We start from the raw sequence: 12,015 nt of genomic DNA on the forward strand, positions 1-12,015 counted from the left end.
TTTTGTGTATACAGTGCATAAAGAAACCACGAAGAATTTTGAAATTCAGAGGATTTAATAGTATTCACAGTAAATTGTATCTACTATAAAAAATCGTTTGTAGCATCTATTTTCATTATTTTAATGGTGTTTCTGGAACGCAACGAAAGCCCGAAAGAAAAAACGAGAAAATATTGCATATAAAATAAATACACAATTCGCATATAAAATAAATACACAATTATTACATGTACGATGTATAAAGAAACTACTAAAATTTTTGAAATTTAGAATACTTTAGTGGTGTTCATAGCAAATTGTATTTATTATAAGAAATTACTATCGGCATCCACTTTTATTATTCCGATGGTGCTTCTAGATTGCGATGAGAGCCTGAAAAAAAAGATGGGGTGCCAAATTGCGCTCCCAATATTGAGGAACGTCGCTCTTGATCGCTTATTAGGTTGTGTGTGAATACAACAGTGTACAAATAGCATTTAACCTCATGCTATAGCGACATTTAGACTACACAGCGAGAATAGTCGAGCATATCATACGATATTCAAGCGTTTCCTGTTCGTTACATCGTTACGTAACGAAGGGTGCGATTGTGTATGGATAAGCCCCCCTGAGCGCGAGTCTATGGAGTTCCATAACGACCTAATATGAACGCCGCATACTCTGATTTCGCGGTACGCACAAAGAGCTGCATAAGGGAGCCCATTGGAAATTTTGCGATCGTGATCGCCATCTGTTTCGATGGAATAAAAATCCAGTCTGAGAGTCCCGGGTTAGGGACTCGGGGGCCGCCGTTAATACAACATAAGTAGCCTCCTCCTCACAACTGGCCACGTCAGCTTGATGCTGGCGACAAATTGCCTTGGTTACACGAGACGAGACAAAGAACGGTAAGGCCAGTGTGGCTTGGTTTTCGGGTGTGATTCGGTCATTAGGAGTCATAGCATTTATACGATCAATTATCTGCTATTATGCCATTTATCGCGTCGCTCGCTGCTTACGACTTTCTGGATCTGCTTCTTTATTTCGTTTATGTAATATTTGCAGTTTTACATAAAAATGATTTTACGAACAAAAAAAGACTTGAAAAAAAAAACTACTTTTATAAAGGTGTTTTAATACGGAAAGAACAGTTTTGCTGAAGTATTTAAAATTTTAGTTAGATCTAAAAATAATTTTGTTAAATTACCAAAATTATTATGTAGGACGTTTAAGCTGATTGCTGAAATATTAAAATTTTTTTGCAGCATTACTCATTATGCTTGATTGTTTCCTACATAATTATTTTAATAGTCTAACAAAATTATTTTCAGATCTGTATATAGCTAAATTTTTCTAGCTAGATATTTCAGTGAAATCGTTCTTTCCATGTATATATTGATAGAGCTAAAAATCTCCAATAAATATTTTCCAAAAAAACTTTTCTTTAAACGGAAATTAATTCGCGGAAAAGATGGGGTGGCATTTTATCGCCTGTTCTTTATATTTAAACCTTTACATTGCATGTCTTTCATGCAGCGCTTACAGCGACAATTTCCCGGCCTACTATAACTAGATGAGATCCAAGCGTTCCCTCGCTGACGATGCTTTCAATAATTCGTGAATATTGTAGACCCGACGCGGCTGTCAGCGCTCTGATGATGACGTCGACGACGACGACCATGGCGATTTAATAATTCCTGCGCGTGGGCTCGACGCATTTCTACGCAATAACGAGCGGTCGTGAAGGTGTACCGAATTAATAAAACCAGCATGTGTACTTGCACCCGAGCTTACCTTTTGTATAAACAAATATGATGGCGGATCTGGTGCGACAGCACTGCGCCACAACAGTCGTCAACCTGGCAGAAGGTTTGCAGATAGAAGGCTACAAAGGTAGAAAGGGAAATATACGAGAATGCATGAGTCCTGGCTGACGTTATACATCCTCGTCTCGGCATCGGGTGGGACTTGCACGCGTGCATTTTGCATAAGCGGAGAGACGAGCGCGGAATTGGTTTCACCGACGACGATACGATAGACGGAAGATGCGATAACGAGACGCATTACCATTTAAAGCAGATTATTGAGAGATTCGTGAATCTTGCATCACGGATGTTGCATTTTCGACAAAAGCTCGAATTTCGTTGACTTTATCATATTATATTTACAGTTAGTGAAATACACGTGTACATATAATATATGTATGCATCAAACTTCTTCCCTCGAGAAGAGTGTCACAAGTATTACAAGTTTAGAATATTACTCAAAGTTGAAAATTTTTGTTTGAAGAAACAAACTCGACCTAAATGAGTTACAAATTAGGATCGCGATACTTTTACTTATTCGAACGTTGTTGAAGTAACGACCGGACTTTCTATGCGAGGGAGTGGCAAAAAACTTTGGAACCCGCCCGATTTTCTGAGCTTTCAGTTAACATAAATTAAAGAACTGCAAGTAAGGGAGTTTTTGCTGCCACGCCGCGAGTATCTGTGCTCTAAGTAAAAGAGAATCGATAGTCGTCCACCGAAGTAGAAATACGCGCACAGCGTGATTCTATACCTTCCTCGAAAAGAGAGCAGTTCCAAAGCCTTTTTTGACGCTCGCCTTTCCTTTAATCAAAAACGTGCGATCATTTACTTTGACTTCGAAAATTTCTGATCATAAACTCCATGGGTGCAAAAATATTGTTTTTCGATCGTAACTGCCTGTGAGTTGAAATATCAAACTCTACGAAAATTTTATTAATCTTACACTCGCGCACATTGAATTTTACGTTCTTTTAGTTTATTGTTCAATTGAGACCTGTAATATTTTATCGTTACAAAGATATATTAATCGCATTATTTTTTGTTTAAATTTTACAAAAAATAATATCGAGTATAAACATACATTTAGATAATTCGAATAATTGTTTGTCCGGTAATTTATGGTCTTAATATATATCGTAATTTTTTATTCAGTTATTATATTATGACAAAAATTCGGATTGTATATTAAAAAATCATATTCTAGAACTTTTGAAGTATTCAGGGATATCGCGCATTTTTTTTAAGCTTATATGGTTTGTTAATATATTTTATTTTTGTATGATTTATATAATATATATATATTATAAAAAAAATATATTTTTTGTTATTATGTTATTATATTATATTATTATATTGTAGCATAATAATATAATGTAATATTATTATTTATTATAATAATATAATATGACATATTATAATAACAATTATAAAAAATATATTATACATATGTTATGTAAGTTATAAATCATTGCAAAAATAATATAATATTTATGGTAAATGTTCACCTTTACACAGTCAGCCACAAATGACTTCCGAGTGATCTTGATCTTTTGACCCCCAAGAAGGTCAAGGTCACTCGGAAGTAATTTGGGGCTGACTGTGTAAAGATGAACATTTACCCTATTTTTTAATATACAATCCAGATACAATTTTTTTATTAACAATATAATAATATAATGTAATATTATATTATATTGTTGAAAAAAATTGGGAACTGGTTAGGTCTATTTATTAAGAGGAGAAAAAAAATGAAAGGCTCTTATCCTTCGAGAAAACGAAGCCAATCAATTACTTCTCTAGATATTATCTTCCTTTACGAACAGTTTGTCTCTGTCGTTATATCCATTCCACATATTCACTCTCTCGCTCACTCACTCGTTTCTGCTTCGCTGGAGCAGGTCGCGAGGAAATTCGACGGACTCGACAAATATGCTGACACACGAACTTCGTTTATTATTACTGTAATGGGGCCGGTTGTTGCCGAGAAGACTGGTGGCAATATCTGCGGTTGGAAATAATCCGAAATCTATGGCGGTCGTTGGTGACGCCTGGAGAACTGTACGTAATAAAAGCCGCGAGATTATGGAAGACACGTAAGAATTACGGAAAGTCAACGTAAATTTTCTCTTTCCTTCCCTTCTCCTCTCGTCGCACGTGCATTTCGCTATTATACATGCCGAGGAGACACACATTTACAACATTGCAGCGCTCGTCGAATATCTTTGCCGTTCTTTCTCTTCCGTAAAAGAATTTAAATTCGCTTCTTTCTCAGAGTGATAATTTTGAGTCGTGACTTTTCGTGAGCTTTTAATTCTGCACGTCAGATTATCTTCGCGATGAAATCTCAAGAGAAGATTCTTCGTGAGGAGATAAAGTTCTCTTAATTAAGAAACTTTTAATTTCCTACATGTTCAATACATAATTCCGCGATTATCGACGTAATTATTAGAGGATTCTCAGTCTTCTGGATACGCTCGGTCAAAAGGATGTTTCTGTGATGTGGATTCTCAACTACGCTCGACGATCCTCGGGGGAACCATCCTATATATTCGCGGAGGATCGTAACTTATACGGCGCGCCTACAAAGTTTGTTTTTGCGCCCGCTTGCCATAATATGCGATGTTGCTTCCCGCCGACCGGCGGTAATATATGCGGCTACGATTCCGGAATCTGAAAAACGGCGTCGAGTAACGAACGTTCGTTCGAGGGTATCGTCCACTCTTGTTTTTATTTACCGCCTGTAGTACGCGCGAAATTGTTCCGCAAAATTGTTCTCAGGTTCTCGCTTACAAGGCGAAAGGTATTACTTCGGTGCCAGGCGGTGCAATAGAGCGAGCGGAAATGCATTAGAAGCTGAAATCTGTTTGTTCTCGACGCCGTCTCGTTGTGCAATAATAATCGCTGTGCTAGATACGTCAGGTAATGGATGTAAATACGAGAGAAAGGTAGAGGGGGGGAGGTAGGCGAGAGGAAGAGAGTACTCCTAAAGCCCTTTGAAAATTGAGACCTAAGACAATTTAAGGGAGAAAGATGAAAAAAAACGAATAATCAAAGCGAGTAATAAAGATGAAGCGAAAAGCGAAGTCGCGTTCAACGCAAACAGCAGCATCGATCGCGAGCCACACTTTCTTCCTTCTTTTTTTATTTCTTTCTCCCCCCTCCCCTTTCTTTTTCCTCTCTCTCTCTCTCTCTCTCTCTCTCTCTCTCTCTCTCTCTCTCTCGTCAATTTCCCGGGCTTTCGCAAGACGAACATCGGCATCGTCTTTTGATGCCGGAAACGGAAGGGAGCGTGGATTGCCTTAACGATTCGCTTGTTATTCGCCTCTCGTAGTCATTGAAAAACGCAATGTACATTTGAGCAATTACGTTCGCTACTTTACGTTACGGATTCGTCGAGATTGCTTTGTTAAAAATGCATTGCGGTCTGTAACGATATTTTGATTTTATGCATACGTATAAAATTTATTCATCTTTTTTCGTCCGTCTTATCACAGAAAAATTCAGGATGCACCAAGAATCATATTTTCTTCTTGACGATTGATTTCTTTTTAATGAATTTTTTTCATTCGAAAATCGCAGACTTCCCCTGTTACATTTTAATTTAAAAGTTCTTATTTTGCTGTTTCATTTACGATAAATTTTAACAAGTCAAGTGACTGAATTTTAATCAATGTGAATTCCGCGTTCTAAAGAAGAATAATTGTGTCTCGCGAAGCTAAATATTCTTTGGCGAAAAATGTATGAGAATTCTACTATATAATAAAACGAAGTAGTAATCTTGGTATATATAAATGTACAATGTCCTACGTTCAATCTAAATAACTTGAAAAAAGGAAACTTTTGAAAGGTGCATTATTTGAGTCTTTTCTAACTGATTGATGCATTCTGATTTTGTTTGATGATTTTCCAGGAAATTTCTTTGCACGCGTAAAGAGTACTCGTGGAAGCTTTCGATTTCCCAGGAAGCACATCCTTAAAGAACTTTTCCATCCATCCCTACACTAGACTCGATATACTTGAAGTAGATTGAACAATTCTGGCGAGCGCAGTGTCGCGAGCGTTAAGCGTGATTCACGGGAGGATCAGGATGATATGATCAATGATCTCCCCCTCTCTTTTCCCTCGACACGAAGTTCGTCTAATTCACGATTCGATTCATCCAAGATTTTCGAGGTAGACTCTATCTGTCGTAATTCCGTTGCCGAGAATTTTCTAATCCTATTTTTTTCCCGGAAGTTTCCAGTTGATTTAGGTTCATCCATTACGTAGATAAATGAAATTAATGGATTTATTAATCGAAAATTGATGGAATTATAACGCGAGAAATTAACAACGAATTGGAATTACGTATGTATGATATAATAATTGGAATTACATATATATTACATGATAGAACAAATGGATGAGATTTTTAATCAAGGTTACGAATGATTAAAAGAAGAGCTGCGATAATTAAATCTCCGTCATAGAAATTTCATGAAACAAAATAATCCCACTATCAATTTTAAAATAAGACTTTTCCTTATAAAATTTTTGCTTAGACATCGAGATATTTAATGTTAAAAATTCTAAAAAACTACAAAAACAGTCTCTTGAACTCTTCTACAGAAAATAATGTTAGAATATCGTGATTTTGGTGCATTCACGATTATATTTGATACAACTTTAACTGGGAAATATGTTATGCATTTCTGGAATTCGTGTTTCGTATAGTGCATAATTTAATAATACGCATTATTATTATGATTATAATACATTCCACATTTTCCTCGAAAATACTCGTTGCTAAGTTATTCGATGGTTATGAGAACGGTCGAATCGTTTTGAATGTACTTCGCGATCTTTCGACATATTGTGAATGAGATAATAGATTTCGCGAGTCGATTAATCTAATAACGAGTGAGATACGGGTCGTCTGTAATCGAAATATGACAGGTCGATTGACTCTATTATCGCGATCACGATTCGAACGTTGTAACACGCTACGGCGAAGCAGAACAATTGCTTGAGAGGAGGGTAGCAGCCACCAATCTTCCGCGAATCGCGGGATGTTCAATCGGACTGTGGATACATCAGATTTCGTTTCTAGCGGTGCGTACGCCGCGCCGTGGAAAGAAAAAAAATCCGGCCGGGCGCAGTCGACGAGAGACAGATGGAAACGGAAATTGCGACCAAATAGAGCGTTCGTGGCAAGATCGGGACGAAGCGGCGATCGGCAGCTGCGCTTCGCGGCGCACGTATCGGAAATAGAAGAGAACCGAATCGTTTAATGCTGCAGTTGCTGCGGCGGCAACCATTTCGCGGAGAGCTTGAGCTCGAAATTTTAGCATGCGAAACTTTTTCAATAACATCTCTATCCGTAATCTCTCTTTCTCTCTCCAGCTTGCCGTTTCTCTTTCTCTTTCTTTCGCTCCCGATGGAATAACTGGTCGCTCTATTTGTTTTGCTTCAAGCACAGATCGTGCAACTCGCCTGGCTGACGAAGATGCCAACATGATCGTCATGACGGCGATTGCTGTTGGCGAAAGCTCTCGAGAAAAGCTACAAGAATATGCAATAAAAAATAGGGCGACGCCACCCAAGGTCAAACTGATAAGATCAGTAAATAGATCTTTTTAAACCCTACAATTTTTGTCTGAACATTTTTTTCAATTGGACCTTATTCTGCGAAGATAAAAGGTACGGATAGTCTGAAACGACTGAAATACCCGGTGTATATATATATATATATATCACGTGTTTCCCATCAGTGGAATTACTATTATTATTTGCCTCTATTTCCTTTCGCCTTCTTCCAAGAATAATCAAGATTTCGATTTGGAAAATCCTTGAGCTTAATATATAAGGCTCTACGACGTCTCTGGCTGATTGCGAAAGTCTTTGGATTTCGTCTTAGGAACCAGGAAACAAGACACGTTTTTGCGAACGTTCACAGGAAGTAATTCGTATCGACACAATGATGTATTACGTGGACGTACATGCTGTATCGGACGTGACCCGACGCACTTTCTACGTTGCTAGAAATCAAAGTAAAAAGATGCGCCTGTTGCGGTAGGATGAAACATATAGAAAATTGGATAGAGAAGACGGTAGGAGAAATGCGCTTCTTGTACGTGTTCTGAGGTTCTTTATAACCAATGTCGTTGAAATAAAAGGCAAATAGGCAAGAAGATGACGCAAAGGTAGAAGATGACATAAGACAGAACAAAAATTTAAGACATCGAAATGTGCTTTTGACATTTTCGCATGAAAGTTCGGAACTGGTGATCCATGTATATATTATATATATATGTATATGAATATATTATTATATATTATGTGTGTATGTATATATTATATATATCTATATCTCAACGAAAGTATAATACTTATGAGAGTCAACACAAGTTGTTCATGTATACATTAATTTTTTTTTATTAAAATAACATTCATAAACATTTCGATCCTCGTTTTCAGTCCTCTTTATACAAATATAAGTTTCATACAAATTATATCTCTTAACGCTAATAAATTAAAATATTTACAGTTTTAATTAGTTTCACAAAATTTTAAAAACATGCTTGATCAATCTATTGTTTATGTGAATAAATGCTCTCAAGTTAATTTATGCATTAGACTAAATGTATAAACTAGTAAAGAGTGATTATTACTAAAGACTTATCAACATCGCATTCATCAAACTGTCCGATTTAATGAAACAAGTTGAGTTACAAAAAAAAATGCTGATGGTTTGTTAGAAATCTAAATTTTATATGTATATAAATATATGTGATACATTCATATTTATATACGTCTGTACCGATATATACAATCCGAGATGTCAGCGTTTAATTTTATAGATTTGAGACAAGAATGTACATACTTTTACCTTCTTTTTCCTAATTAATTTCTTAAAGTTATAATCTACGAGAATCTCCTTTTACTGTTTATTTTTGTAGAGAGGACTTTGTTTCTCTCGCTAGAAGTTCAATTTTAAAGTTTAATTTAAGTTTTAATATTAGAATATCCAATTCTTCCCATACATATATACGGGAAGCAATTCCAATTCTGTAAAAGGACCCACAACCGAGAGAGGTAATGCACGACTACTGCGACACCTCGTACATTTGCCGTAGTGTGAAAAATGTCGAACTATCGACGACGACTATGACGGAAATGGGTACATATATCGTGCGGGGAGAGAAGATTAGTTCTACACGATTTTATTCGGCATCTGTAAGACATACTTTACGATGCAGGTGGATGAGGATTTCTGTTCGTTTTCGGCATTTCCAGTGACGAAAAGGATCTTGAACTCGCCTAATCGACGATGACGACGACGATGACGACGACTGCGACGACGACGGTGTGACGACGACGGTATGACGACGATGACGACGCTCAATTCGTTCATTAAATTACTTACAAAATTGCCAGAGTCGCGGTTCACCGCCACCGCCGTATACTACCTGTCGAGGAAGTCAGTTAAGTCGTATGGCAAAGAGAGAGAAAAAGAAAGACAGAGAGGTGAGACGAAATAAAAAGAGAGAAATAAGAAAAAAGAGAAGAAGAAGAGTAAAGAAATAGACGCCTTGTGAATAGCAGGATGTGAACGAAACGAACGAGCTCTTGGGAGAGCCGGCCGCGCGAATGAGTGTGTAAGGAGCGTGGGACTGTGATTGTTCAGCCGGGTTCTCCGTCTCGCCTCGCCCACCTCGCTTTTTGCGGAAATGACGACGACGTGCGTCGTGCTAATAACATTGCCTTTCAGCGTAGCGGCGGGCTTCGGGGATCCTTTTTCAGAAACTCCGGGAAGACCTCTCGCCATGTCTTTGGCCGCATTGCGCGCGGTGACATTTCGCGATGTAACGCGGCGTAAAGAGACGATGTGTCTGGCGGTATTACGTTGCGCAGGAGCTATGAAAATTAGTACGGCGAGTTTACTGAGAGACAAGGAGAAAATTAATATAACCTTCTCATAACGGGAAGAAAGCAGAGAGAAAGAAAGAGAGAATTAATACGATGAATCGAAAAGCATTGCGGGCATAAATAACGAGTAGATGGATAGAAGGAAAAGATGTTTAAAATATTAGATCGTCCTTTGCACTACTTTAAGAGTAAAATTTTCCAATGATACTTTCAATGTACTTTCATAAAAAGAGTATTTAATATAATTAATGCGAGATGTAAGATCTCGCATAATAGAAGAAATATTAGAAACAGAAATAAATATTAAATATTGGAGAATTAAAAAATTAGAAATAGAGATTAAACGTAATGTATAATATAATAAATAAGATAGATAAATAATATACTATAAGACATATTATATAGACACATCTATATTTATAACTTTTTTATTCTTTAAAATTTATCTGTGTTCCTAATATCTCTTCCATTATGCGTAGGACGTTATTTTTTCATATTAATTATTAAATACTGTTTTTACAGAAAAGCATTGAAAATTTTTAATACAAATATTTAAAGATATAATAAAATTTTCATATAAATTTTAAACAGAGATTAAACATTATATGTCATATCTTATTTGTATCCATTATGCGTTACATTTAATCTTTATATTTATAATTTTTTTTATTCCTCTAATATTTAATATTTATCACTGTTTTTAATATTTTCTCCTAGTGTGCAGGGCCTAAGTTAAATGCTGCTGATGACGGCTATATTTAAAAAATGACGAGTATCATAGGAATATGCATGTTACTTCAAGATAGCTTATGCATTATTTAACTTTGATTCGAAATCGATACGTAACAATGATTAATAACCGCAACGTTACGTAGCAATAAATGTCTTATTGAAATTATAGCAGTTACAACTTTTCACGCCTTGTTTTATGTATATCTCTCATAAAACGTGATATGTATCCTAAGTTCACAAATGGAAAATCGATCGATGCGATACATTATATTGTATTATCCGATATACCCATTACTATAATACAATCTAGTAGTCTGTCAGATCGTGACGATAGAAAGAGAACTGAAAAGGAAAGAAACCGGATCTAAATCTATAAAGAGCTATACATTTATAAATTTTATTTAACGGAGAAGAACGCGATAAAATTAGTAGCGCGAATCTTTATTAGCGCGACGATTCCGTATAATTTCCTGTTCCGTGCCCTATTGAAGGATGTAAAAATCCTCGCGCATCGCAGAGATTGTATTGTGTAAGATACTGAAATATGGAAATACGTCCGACAATAAGGAACGTCGTCGATTGGAAATTCGCGTTCCACTCCTCAAATTTTCCGCGACGCGCAAATCGATTCGCGGATGCTGCTGCCAGCGCGATGTCGAAATAAAGGCGGTAAGGGAGACGTAAAATGAAAATATTCTCGCATATTGATTATGCGCTTTATACGTCAGGCGGAATATCAAGCGCGATTTTGCATACCGATGAATATATCGAGTGGTATAAGTGTATCGGAATATATATACCACGATCTAGTCGTTAGTGCAACATCAACCTTATAAATAAAAGTGCGACGTAGATTAACGTGGGCGTTAAGGTGTTCCTCGTTATTCAAGATCTGAACGATAAATCATCTTTGTTTTTTTCTTTAATAATATTAACCGTAAACTCACATGATAATATAGCCACTTGGGTAGTCGATTAATCAGAATCCTGACATTTCGCACGTAAATAGTTGTTTAACTTTTAAGTGGATAGTTGAAGTGGCCACGACACCCCAGGGATAGTTTTCTTTAAAATCTTATTGGGAGAAAGGAAAATAAATAGGATGCTGCCCAGAAGTCTTAAAGTTCATTATTTTTACATTTCCTCTATCTTATAAGAATGTAACTATACTGAAAAAATACTAAATTTTAATAAATATTTGTTTGAATAGCATTAACTAAACATTTACTTACAGTAAATAAATATTTACTATAGAAAAATGATGCTTAAATTAATGATTTTTGTACCAAATAAATATATGTTTATATTTAGTAAATATTCAGTTGGTATTATTCAAACAAATATTTATTAAAATTTAGTAATTTTTTTTCAGTGTAATATTTTTGCTATAACATATATAACATGCTAATAAAAAATTTATAATTATATTATAAAATTAAAATTATTCTGAGCATCTCGCCTACCAACTTGTGTATTTTTAAACCACCTCCCTACTAAAGATTAATGAAAATGTTTCTCACTCATACTAGAATTTTAATTTTGTCATCCCTTACGTAGTGTAATCACAATAATTTATGTACTCGCACAT

The sequence above is a fragment of the Mycetomoellerius zeteki genome, unplaced genomic scaffold, assembly GCF_001594055.1.
Source record: "Mycetomoellerius zeteki isolate Tzet28-1 unplaced genomic scaffold, Tzet1.0 scaffold244, whole genome shotgun sequence".
In the NCBI taxonomy this organism is placed as follows: domain Eukaryota; kingdom Metazoa; phylum Arthropoda; class Insecta; order Hymenoptera; family Formicidae; genus Mycetomoellerius; species Mycetomoellerius zeteki.